Source organism: Astyanax mexicanus, chromosome 15 (assembly GCF_023375975.1).
Source record: "Astyanax mexicanus isolate ESR-SI-001 chromosome 15, AstMex3_surface, whole genome shotgun sequence".
Lineage (NCBI taxonomy): Eukaryota > Metazoa > Chordata > Actinopteri > Characiformes > Acestrorhamphidae > Astyanax > Astyanax mexicanus.
In genome coordinates, this window is record NC_064422.1 from 40738272 (window position 1) to 40751719 (window position 13448).

Genomic DNA, 13448 nt, shown 5'->3' on the forward strand with positions numbered 1-13448 from the left:
CTTACTGGTGCAATAATGTGCAATTAATGAAGATTGGCCACGAGGCTGCTCCAATTTAGCCATGAAACCTCCCACACTAAAATGACTAAAAATGTTTCAGTTTCATTGTCCAACCCCTGTATATCTCAAAATGTTAGCTTATAAGCTACGCAACCACAAGCTACTCAAGGCCAACAACAATCACACGGATCCTTCAATCAGCACAGCCGAGGCTGTATTCCATTACAGCGGCGGAAATCACACGCAGGATCTCGGTCAAATACATGGCAGGCGGCACAGCATGACCAAAACAGCCTCTCAGACTGTGAGCAAGAGACGGAGATAAAGACTGAGAGCGGGACAAAAGGGAGAGGCAGGAACATGGACGTCTGAGAACTGTAACCTGATCTGTGTGTGAGCATGTGCGTATATAAGTGTGTGTGTGAGTGTGTGTGTGTCTCAGACAGACAGGCCGCATATTCCCCAGGCACAAAGGCTCCTGTGTTCAGCAGTGCAGTTCCTCTTAAAGTCATGCTGCTGTTCCTCAGCCTGCAGGTCCAGACGTGCCTCCTCACCGTCAAAATAAGCCCACGGCCACGCTGCTGTTTACTCAAACACCACATTCCACACCTACAGTCCCCACTCCATTACCCCAGCCGGCCCCAAGCTCGCCTCGCAAACACACAAACACCTCAGCCCTCATACGGTGACACCACCGCAGACTACAGATCTACAGATACCGCCGAGATACCACTCTCTGCTTTTCCCTTTTTTTTTTTTCTGACACCAATACCAAACCCTTGAGTCAACTCTGAAAAATATGAAGAAAAAAGTGCAGTTTCAGGCGGTTCCATGACTGATATACTGTAGTGGTAAGAGTAGTAAACTCTTGGAGAATTTTGGAGAGGTTCAGGATCCACAAAGATCCTAAACATCCCTTAATTATACTCTTTGAACTTTGAACGGCCAAAGAGCTAGTATTTAGCTCAGTTAGCAGGTAATGCTAATTTTGCTCCAACAGCGCTAGCCGGGGTTAGCAGCAGACTACAGTCTGATATACCAAACTCTGTAAAGCGAAATAGCTAGCACTTAGCACGGTTACTGGGTAATGCTAATGCTGCTCCAGCAGTGCTAGTCGGGGGTAATAAAGTAATAAAGTAATTTTAAATTAATTTATAATTTAAAATTTAATGCTTACAAAAATAACAACAAAGTTCACTTTTTTGCCATTACATTGAGTGATAACTATTCTCAGCACTGTGGAACAACTGACCCCCCAGTAAGGAGGCCATACTTTTGGATTAGCTAGCACTCACTATCAGTGTTGGGCACGTTCCTTTGAAAAAGTAATTAGTTATAGTTACTCGTTACTTCTCTAAAAAAGTAACTGAGTTACTAACGGAGTTACTCCACTATAAAAGTAATTAGTTACCAGTAAAAGTAACTATGCCTTACTTTTTATTATTCACCTGTCAAAAAAAAGGAACTCAATTATGTATTTACTATTATTATTAGAAAAATAACAAATGAAAATGAACCCAAAATGTTGACAAAAATATAATCTAATGAACTTAAAAAAAACAAAACGAAATTCTCCACAGAACCAAAGAAAATTACTAAAACTTGTAATACTGAAAAAAAACGGAAAAAACGGAAAAACGCGTCTGGGGATGAAATTAAACAAACCAAGCCACACTCAAAGGAAATATGTATATATAAACAAAACAAAATAATGGACAAAAACAACAATCTAATGACTGTTAAAATTGTATTAATATACAGCTTCACCAAAAGAGAAAGCAGCAGCACCACAAAAACCGGAGCAGCTAAAAGGAGCTTAACGTCCTTAATTTGGAACTTGGCCTGTCCACGGCAATCACTGAATTGATTAGAGCACGCAAATCGTCACAATTGTGCCTCACTTCACCACGCCAAACCACAGGCACAGCGGCCAGAAGCTCAAGTTCACCGGAAGGAGGAGGGGTTAACCAGGGCAAAGCGAAGTAAAAAAAAAAAAAAAAAAAAAGTTAATTGAGCGGCTAAAGTAACGTGCAGTAACGGGGTGTTGGAAATGGTAACGGCGTTATAGTTACAGTCATAGTAATTAGTTAGATTACTCGTTACTGAAAAAAAGTAACGGCGTTAGTAACGCCTTTAGTTTTAACGCCGTTACTCCCAACGCTGCTCACTATTAATGCACTTTCACAAATAGTTGAACAACAATATTTTCATGTTAAGACATAAATTCTATGCCTCCAAAATGCTAAGTTACAGTTTTTCTCAGTTGCTTTGGATCAATTCTCACATCAGAATTGTATTTTTTTTTAAACCAGTTATTCAATTTGCACATCATCTAGTCATTTGTGCTCACTACAGCAGTAAAAGATTTAAAAAATCGAAAAAAAATTAAACTCAAAGGAGAACTCCAGTGTAAAATGGACTTTTGCTGTAGTAAAACATGATACAAAGTACTTACTAGGGTGGGCGATATGGCCCTACAATAATATCACGATATTTCATGGTATTTTCGCGATAACGACACTCTTGGCGATATGACAAAACACTGAGTTAAAAGCAAAAATATCTCAAGAATACACTACTGCAACAGAATAACATTTTTTATAATTGTATTATTGCACACGATAAGGCATGACATGGCACACCCCTAACTGAGATATTAAAAAATACAAGAATCAGATTTGTAACAGAAGTCAACGATCCAGAATGTCATGATACTAATAATATTAATAATGAACTCCAAATATCTCCATATATCCAGGATTAAAGTACAATAAATGATACTGGACAGATATAATCTGTCTCTAGTAGATATATAATGGAATACGATAGTTCATGGAATACAAAAATGTTGGCGATATTATCGTGTACGATACGATATGGCACACCTCTAGTACTTACCTTTGATGAAGAGCACACCTCCGCTCTCCCACAGCATTCCGAGATCCAGAAATTTTACAGACTTTCAGACTGGGTGAGACAGGGCATAATCTGCCCTGATAAATCGCTTTTTCCACCGCTATCCAGCTCAAAGTAGCTCCACACCTCCTTGCTAGAATCTGGAGAGCCCTGACATTTAAAACGAGGCATTAATAACTTAAAAAGTGCACAAGAAGCTAATTAAAAACCTCTGTTTACATCCCATAATGCTAGCTTCAGCTCTGAGCGTCGCCATCACTGAACTGATAACATAGACATATATATACATAGACATATATATATATATATATATATGTATATATATATGTATATATATATACATATATATATACATATATATATATATACAGATATAGACTCTGCATAGCGTAGCAGCCGATGCAAAGAGGCAGACTATGCAGAGTCTATGTAATATATGTCTATGTTATTTTTTTAGTTCAGTGATAGCGGCATTTGGAGTTGAAGCTAGCATTATAGGATTCAAACAATGGTTTTTAAAGCTTCTTCTGCACTTTTTAAGTTATTAATGCCTCGTTTTAAATGTCAGGGATCTCCGGATTCTAGTAAGGAGGTGTGGAGCTACTTTGAGCTGGATTACGATGGAAAAAGTGATTTATTGGGGTAAATTATGCCCCGTGTCCCCCAGTCTGAAAAGTGTTTGGACAAACTGTTAAAATGTCTGTATCTCTGAACGCTGTGGGAGAACGGAGGTGTGCTATTCATCAAAGATAAGTAATTTTTATCATGTTTTACTACAACAAAAGTCCATTTTACACCGGAGTTCTCCTTTAAGGTAAAACAAATTTGCCATGTATGAACTGTGTATTATTAGCTGAAATACTGACAATGTTACACCAAGGCTTTTTACCCCGCACAGAAATGTATGTAAGTAAAAGTATATAGAATATATTATTTTATTATATTTTGGAGCATTTCTATTGGTCCATTTATCCTAAAAACAGCTGCCAGGTTTAAATGACACACAGACGAGTGTATAGAGCAGAGTGTGAGTATATACAGTAGGCAGCTCCACTCGTATATCAGCACAGATACCAGGCAGCGACACCTCCAGCTCTATCAGGCTGGGTGGAGCCGGCAGAGCTGATATACGGCCAGATAACCACACAGCGCCGGAGCCACGGAGCCTCTGAACTCTCAAACACACCCATATTAGAGAGAGAGAGAGAGAGAGAGAGAGGGAGAGAGAGAGAGAGAGGGAGAGAGAGAGACAGAGAGAGAGAGAGAGAGGGAGAGAGAGAGAGAGAGAGGGAGAGAGAGAGACAGAGAGAGAGAGAGAGAGAGAGGGAGAGAGAGAGAGAGAGAGAGGGAGAGAGAGGGAGAGACAGAGAGAGAGAGAGAGAGAGGGAGAGAGAGAGAGAGAGAGAGGGAGAGAGAGAGAGAGAGGGTGGGGGAAAACAGAACGAAAGAGTAGTAAAGAAAATACAATGTAGGAAAGAGAGAGACATACAGGGCAAGAAAGAGAAAGAGAGAGAGTAGAAACGAGAGAGAGAGAGAGAGAGAGAGAGAGAAAGAGTTTAGGAAAGAGAGGGAGACAGACAGCGTGAGAGAGACAGAGAGAAAGAGAGTAGGAAAGAGAGAGGGAGCAAGAGAGAGTAGGGAAAAGAGAGAGAGCGTAAGAGAGGAGGAAAAAAATAGTAAGGGAGAGGAAAGTAAAAAAGTGAGAGAAAGAAGGAACGAGAGACAGAGAAAGAGAGCATGAAAGAGAAAGAGTATGAGAGAAAGAGTAGGAATGAGAAAGAGAAGACAGAGCAAGAGAGAGTAGGAAAGAGTGTAGGAAAGAGACAGAAAGTAGGAGAAAGAGTAGGAAAGAGAGAGTAAAAGAGAAAGAGACAAGGAGAGAGAATAAGAGTGAGAGAGGAGGAGAGATGGAGAGAGTGAGAGAGTAGGAAAGAGAGAGTGGGTAACAGAAAAGGAGAGAGAGAACATGAAAGAGAGAGGAGGAAAAAAAGGGAAAGAGAATAGGAAAGAGACAGAGAGAATAAGCATGAGAAATGTGGAAAGAGAGAGTAGGAAAAAGAGTAAAAATAAGAGACAGAGTGAGAGAATAAGAGTGAGAGAGGATAAAGAAAAGAGCGAGAGAGAGAGAGAGAGAATAAAAGTGAGAAAAGAGAAAAGAGAGAGACTAAGAGTGAAAGAGGAAGAAAAGAGAGAGGGGGTGTGAAAGAAAGACAGAGTGAGAGAATAAGAGTGAGAGAGGATAAAGGAGAGAGAGGAGGAAAGAGAGCAGAAAAGAGAGTAAAAAATGAAAGAGTGAGAGAATAAATGTAAGAAAGGAGAAAAGAGAGAGAGAGAGAATAAGAGCGAAAGAGGAGGAATAAGAGTGAGAGAGGAGGAAAGACAAAGTAGAAAAGAGAGTAAAAAAGAACGAGATACAGTCAGAGAATAAGAGTGAGAGAGGACAAAGAAAAGAGAGAGAGAGAAAAAGAGAATAAAAGTGAGAAAAGAGAGAGAATAAGAGTGAGAGAGGACAAAGAAAAGAGAGAGAGAAAAAGAGAATAATAGTGAGAAAAGAGAAAAGAGAGAGAATAAGAGTGAGAGAGGACAAAGAAAAGAGAGAGAGTAAGAGAATAAAAGTGAGAAAAGAGAAAAGAGAGAGAATAAGAGTGAGAGAGGACAAAGAAAAGACAGAGAGAAATAGAATAAAAGTGAAAAAAGAGAAAAGAGAGAGAATAAGAGTGAGAGAGGACAAAGAAAAGAGAGAGAGAAAGAGAATAAAAGTGAGAAAAGAGAAAAGAGAATCAGAGTGAGAGAGGACAAAGAAAAGAGAGAGAAAGAGAATAAAAGTGAAAAAAGAGAAAAGAGAGAGAATCAGAGTGAGAGAGGACAAAGAAAAGAGAGAGAGAAAGAGAATAAAAGTGAGAAAAGAGAAAAGACAGAGAATAAGAGTGAGAGAGGACAAAGAAAAGAGAGAGAGAAAGAGAATAAAAGTGAGAAAAGAGAAAAGAGAGAGAATAAGAGTGAGAAAGAGAGAGAGGGGGGTGTATTGATGTTGCTTGTTTAATACTTATAGGAAGTGAGCTCTGTGTCTGATGGTTTCTGGTCTCTGCTTCACTCAGCAGCTTCCAAAAATCAATTCATCCACCATAGAGCTCTGCTGCTGCCCTGACGCCTGTCTTTAACACCATACGACATAAAACACGAGATTTCTAGATCTTCTGTATTTCAGTTCAAGTCTGGACTGCCCCTATAATAAACACGCCAAGCTCAAAAATCCACCCATCCATCTATTTTCTGTGAATCAGCTGAAAGAGTTTTCAGGGTTTCAGTAATCGCTTGCTTCTATGAGCCGTTTAGATGTGTCCTTAATGTGATGCCACGATAAGGAAACCTTGCGTGCAGATCTGTCCTCAAAGATAAATGTGCTACTTAGAAGAACCTAGATATATATATATATAGAATATAAAACATATTCTGGTTTATTTAACACTTTGTTCTTGTATAGCTTTAATATAGTCTTCAATATTACATTTACAATGTAAAAAAAAATCATAGAAAGAAAGAAAACATATTAAATGATAAGAGCTGCTCAAGGGATAGAGGGCTCAGTCCTAATCCTATTTGTATTCCCAAGGTGTGGGAACACTTTCGTTAATGTCCACCTGTGGCCAGCTGAAGAGGTGAGGAGTGCGGAGCCTGTTGCATGTCGCAGTAATTTTGCATTTTATTTGTAAATCAAGGGAGCAGAGTCTGGCGGAAGAGTGGAGAGACACACAGTCCAAACTGCTCGAGGTCTAGTGTGAAGTTTCCACCAATCAGTGATGGTTTGGAAAGTCATGCTGATCATCTGCTGGTGTTGATCCACTGTGTTTTATTATCAAGTCTAAAGTCAGTGCAGTTTTGTTTTCCCACAAAATCTTACAGCACTTCATGCTTCCCTCTGCTACTGACAACTTTTATGGAGAGGTGGATTTCATTTTCCAGCAGGACTTGGCACACTGCCCACAGTACTGACAAAAAAGTACCAAATGGTCTTATATGACTAAAAAAAAATTCAGAGACACTGATTTTTGGGTTTTCAGTGAACAACGGTAGCACAGACAAATTCCCTCAGAGCTGGAGGATGAGGAATCACTGGGAGGAACCAAGACTTACATGTATCATGTACTATTCAAGGCTAATATATAAGGGGGGACCCATCCTCCTTTGGTCAGGCAACTTATAAACGAATGTTAAGAAGCCATTATAGAATACATCCACATAAGTCTAATATGTTCAGATGAATATCCAGACCAGCAATGGGAATATATATTTTTTAAATATTGACCTAATCGACTGATTATGATTATTCAAAAAAAGCAATAATTTGTCGATACCAATATGATTCTGATATTATTGTGCATCCCTTATTTAAAGCTTTTGTATTAATAGTTTTTCATGTTTTAGCAGTTGTTCTTATCAATGTTTAAAAATGTTAACCCTTGTGTGGTGTTCGGGTCTGTGGGACCCGTTTTCATTTTTCATCAAATGATACTAAAAAAATATTTTTCCTAACTAAAACTCATTGGCATTGGCTCATTTTTTGTTAGAAACATATATCAAAACACATTTTTGATAAACACACACTGTACACCCCCCCCCCCCCATACATACAGTATGTTTGGCCAAGGGCTAATAAACATTGCTTCATTTGTAAATTTGAAACTAAACAAATTTTCTACTCATATCTTGAGTTTAATTCATTTTCTTTTACATTTTATTAAAAAACTAATAAAAAAAGAGTAGCACTTTTTGAAAGAAATGTAACATAAGAAAGGTAAAGGGCAAATATTAACCATGTAAGCTTGTGTTTATATTGCTTGCAATTTAGGTGAAGCAAGCATGTGTAAAGCATTTTAATGTAAAATTGCTTAATTTTGCTGAATTAAATATAAGTAACAAAGTAAACGAGTAACAAAATATATGAACACCACACAAGGGTTAAAATAACAAATGGACCAAAATAAGTGCTTTTTTTAATCTTTGTGCATTGACTTCCAATAAAGCTGGACTTTCTGTAAATTTGAAGGTTTAGAGACACCCGAGAGAGATGATGCTCCGCAGAGCTTCTAGAAACTGAGCGAAACCTACGAGAAAGAGGATTAAGTGGGAAAGTGAAAGGCCACATTAACAGCATTTAAGAGACAGGATTATAGACCACTGGGTTACACACACACACACTTTCCATCTATCTTTCTTTCTCTCTCTCTCTCTCTCTCTCTCTCTCTCTCTCTTTCTTTCTTTCTTTCTTTCTTTCTTCCTTTCTTTCACCTTCCTCTCCCTGGCAGCTGGAGATGCAGTCCAGACGCCGGCGTGTGTGCCAGTGATATAAATCTGGTGTTTATGTGTCAGGGTTTGATTTTTGCCGTTGAGAAATGTTCCGTTTGATGCTGCGGAGGGAAGCGCTCCTCAGCCCCTCCATTAAGCTGAGCGTAAAATACACACGCTGAAAGCGTTTAATTTCATATCTTTGATCACCTCGCAGTTTAGGCCAGGCGCCACCGCTGTCAAACAGGGCCTGAGCGATAATGGACGAAGAACCGGTAACGTAAACACTGTTCAACCAGAGAGAAAAGCCTGCTCTGGGAGAGGTGAGAGTCCACACACACACACACACACACACACATACACACAATAGAAATTACTTTCTTTGATTTTACCAAATTAAAAACCTCTGGAATATAATCAAGAGAAAGATGGATGATCAATCACAAACCATCAAACCAAACTGAACTGCTTGAATTTTTGCACCAGAAGTAAAGGCATGAAGTTATCCAAAAGCAGTGTGTAAGACTGGTGGAGGAGAAAAACATGATGCCAAGATGCATGATGAAAACTGTGATCAAAAACCAAACAGGGTTATTCCACCAAATATTAAAAGATTTCTGATCTCCTAAAACTCTTTATGAATATGAACTTGTTTTCTTTGCATTATTTGAGGTCTGAAAGCAAATAAATGCTTTAAATGACAATATTTTGTCCGTAGTTTAAAGAATAAAACAACAACTTTTTTAACTCAAACATATTTACCTATAAATAGCAAAATCAGAGAGTGACTTCATGTTTTTCTTTTTTTTTTCTAGAGCTGTATTTACATTAATTGAATTCTAATGAATGTAAAAAATAAATCTTATGGGTGTACTGATCAATCAGAGACATTTATTTGATTGTAAGTTCCTATGCGATACTTTAAAAAATAAAAAAGAGAGAGAGAGAGAGAGAGAGAGAGAGAGAAAAGACACCCACCATGTCCCTTAAGTTTTTTTTTTATTATTACTGAAAAAAATGAAATCAAATTGTACTATTTTACCATATACATGATTTTACCATATACCATATACATGATTTCCATTTAAATATGCATTGTTTATTTAAAAAAAAAATCAACTAAAAAATGTCGCACAACAACAATTCTGTGATTAGTCATTATTAAGATCAGGGTTCATTATTATGGTACCACTTTAAAATAAGACTACCTTTATAAAGGGTTTATAAATTGTTTACAATTAGTTTATTAATGGTTACTAATTAGGTTGTAAATGCCTTAAAAATCATTAATAATCAGTTATAACACATACACATGTAGAAAGGGGAACAATATAGACGGCTGTGGGTTCACTATTTGGCAAACAACAGGTCATTGTTGCCCTTTCTACGTATGTGTTATAACTGATTATTAATGATATTTAAGGCATTTACAACATAATTAGTTACCATTAATAAACTAATTATAAACCATTTATTTTAAAGTGGTACCGTTATTTTTAATGGTGGTCATTACCATCTACACACTCTGTCCTGCACACACACACACATTCTCTACACACACTCTCTACCTAAACACTCTACATTATCTACACACTCTACACCATATACACACACAGGGTCTCTCAGGGTCTGAGAGCAGTAAATCTGAGGGAGGAATGTGAGGAGTGGAGCCAGAGCTCAGACTGATTTTAAGTGTGTCTGAAAACCCAGAGCAATCTGTCATAATATGTTCGAATCCACACAATCAGTACAATACAAGCATTAGCATTTAGCATTAGCATCTCCAGTATATACCCAGGTCATCAAAGTACTAAGTAAACTCATAACTGATACAATGAAGAAGGGTTCAGAGTTCATCACTACACACCTCCAACCTTCATGTAGCTTCAGATTAGTTCATCACTACACACCTCCAAACTTCATGTAGCTTCAGATTAGTTCATCACTACACACCTCCAAACTTCATGTAGCTTCAGATTAGTTCATCACTACACACCTCCAAACTTCATGTAGCTTCAGATTAGTTCATCACTACACACCTCCAAACTTCATGTAGCTTCAAAGATCATCACTACACACCTCCAAACTTCATGTAGCTTCAGATTAGATTGTCACTACACACCTCCAAACTTCATGTAGCTTCAGATTAGTTCATCACTACACACCTCCAAACTTCATGTAGCTTCAGATTAGTTCATCACTACACATCTCCAAACTTCATGTAGCTTCAAAATTCATCACTACACACCTCGAAACTTCATGTAGCTTCAGATTAGTTCATCACTACACATCTCCAAACTTCATGTAGCTTCAAAATTCATCACTACACACCTCCAAACTTCATGTAGCTTCAGATTAGTTCATCACTACACACCTCCAAACTTCATGTAGCTTCAGATTAGTTCATCACTACACACCTCCAAACTTCATGTAGCTTCAAAATTCATCACTACACACCTCCAAACTTCATGTAGCTTCAGATTAGTTCATCACTACACACCTCCAAACTTCATGTAGCTTCAAAGATCATCACTACACACCTCCAAACTTCATGTAGCTTCAGATTAGTTCATCACTACACACTTCCAAACTTCATGTAGCTTCAGATTAGATCATCACTACACACCTCCAAACTTCATGTAGCTTCAGATTAGATCGTCACTACACACCTCCAAACTTCATGTAGCTTCAGATTAGTTCATCACTACACACCTCCAAACTTCATGCAGCTTCAAAGATCATCACTACACACCTCCAAACTTCATGTAGCTTCAGATTAGTTCATCACTACACACCTCCAAACTTCATGTAGCTTCAGATTAGTTCATCACTACACACCTCCAAACTTCATGTAGCTTCAGATTAGATCATCACTACACACCTCCAAACTTCATGTAGCTTCAGATTAGATCGTCACTACACACCTCCAAACTTCATGTAGCTTCAGATTAGTTCATCACTACACACCTCCAAACTTCGTGTAGCTTCAGATTAGTTCATCACTACACACCTCCAAACTTCATGCAGCTTCAAAGATCATCACTACACACCTCCAAACTTCATGTAGCTTCAGATTAGTTCATCACTACACACCTCCAAACTTCATGTAGCTTCAAAATTCATCACTACACACCTCCAAACTTCATGTAGCTTCAGATTAGTTCATCACTACACATCTCCAAACTTCATGTAGCTTCAGATTAGTTCATCACTACACACCTCCAAACTTCATGTAGCTTCAGATTAGTTCATCACTACACACCTCCAAACTTCATGCAGCTTCAAAGATCATCACTACACACCTCCAAACTTCATGTAGCTTCAGATTAGTTCATCACTACACACCTCCAAACTTCATGTAGCTTCAGATTAGTTCATCACTACACACCTCCAAACTTCATGTAGCTTCAGATTAGATCATCACTATACACCTCCAAACTCCATGTAGCTTCAGATTAGATCATCACTACACACCTCCAAACTTCATGTAGCTTCAGATTAGTTCATCACTACACACCTCCAAACTTCATGTAGCTTCAGATTAGTTCATCACTACACACCTCCAAACTTCATGCAGCTTCAAAGATCATCACTACACACCTCCAAACTTCATGTAGCTTCAGATTAGTTCATCACTACACACCTCCAAACTTCATGTAGCTTCAGATTAGATCATCACTACACACCTCCAAACTTCATGTAGCTTCAGATTAGATCATCACTACACACCTCCAAACTTCATGTAGCTTCAGATTAGATCGTCACTACACACCTCCAAACTTCATGTAGCTTCAGATTAGTTCATCACTACACACCTCCAAACTTCATGTAGCTTCAGATTAGTTCATCACTACACACCTCCAAACTTCGTGTAGCTTCAGATTAGTTCATCACTACACACCTCCAAACTTCATGTAGCTTCAAAGATCATCACTACACACCTCCAAACTTCATGTAGCTTCAGATTAGATCGTCACTACACACCTCCAAACTTCATGTAGCTTCAGATTAGTTCATCACTACACACCTCCAAACTTCATGTAGCTTCAGATTAGTTCATCACTACACACCTCCAAACTTCATGCAGCTTCAGATTAGTTCATCACTACACACCTCCAAACTTCATGTAGCTTCAGAGTTCATCACTACACACCTTCAAACTTCATGCAGTTTCAGATTAAATAATCACTACACACCTCCAAACTTCATGTAGCTTCAGATTAGTTCATCACTACACACCTCCAAACTTCATGTAGCTTCAAAGATCGTCACTACACACCTCCAAACTTCATGTAGCTTCAGATTAGATCGTCACTACACACCTCCAAACTTCATGTAGCTTCAGATTAAATAATCACTACACACCTCCAAACTTCATGTAGCTTCAGATTAGTTCATCACTACACACCTCCAAACTTCATGTAGCTTCAAAGATCGTCACTACACACCTCCAAACTTCATGTAGCTTCAGATTAGTTCATCACTACACACCTCCAAACTTCATGTAGCTTCAAAGATCGTCACTACACACCTCCAAACTTCATGTAGCTTCAAAGATCGTCACTACACACCTCCAAACTTCATGTAGCTTCAGAGTTCATCACTACACACCTCCAAACTTCATGTAGCTTCAGATTAGATCATCACTACACACCTCCAAACTTCATGTAGCTTCAGAGTTCATCACTACACACCTCCAAACTTCGTGTAGCTTTAGAGTTCATCACTACACACCTCCAAACTTCGTGTAGCTTTAGAGTTCATCATTTAGAGAAGACAGAGGCTTTTGGAAACGAGTGTTTTGGACTAATCAAGTCTAAATAGAAGCTTCTGGCCACAGTCAGCAAAGAGAAAATCAAGAAATAAAGGACTGATCATGCTTTGGGTTGAGCGGCTGCCAGTGGAATTAGTAATACTGCACGGGGTGGAGGGAAGAACGAATTCCACAAATACCAGCAAATCCTGGATACAAATGTCAAACCATCTGTGTAAAAGAGCTGAAGCTGAATAGAGAACTGCTTTAACAACAGAATAATATTCATGTTCATGGGCTCATCTTGCTAAGTAAACATAAGAGGTAATATATACAGAATCAGTTTCTCTGATTTTGCAATTTATAAGTTTATGTTTGAGTAAAATGAACATTGTTATTTTATTCTATAAACTACAGACAACATTTCTCCCAAATTCCAAATAAAAATATTGTCATTAAAAGCATTTATTTGCAGAAAATGCAGACTTTGCAG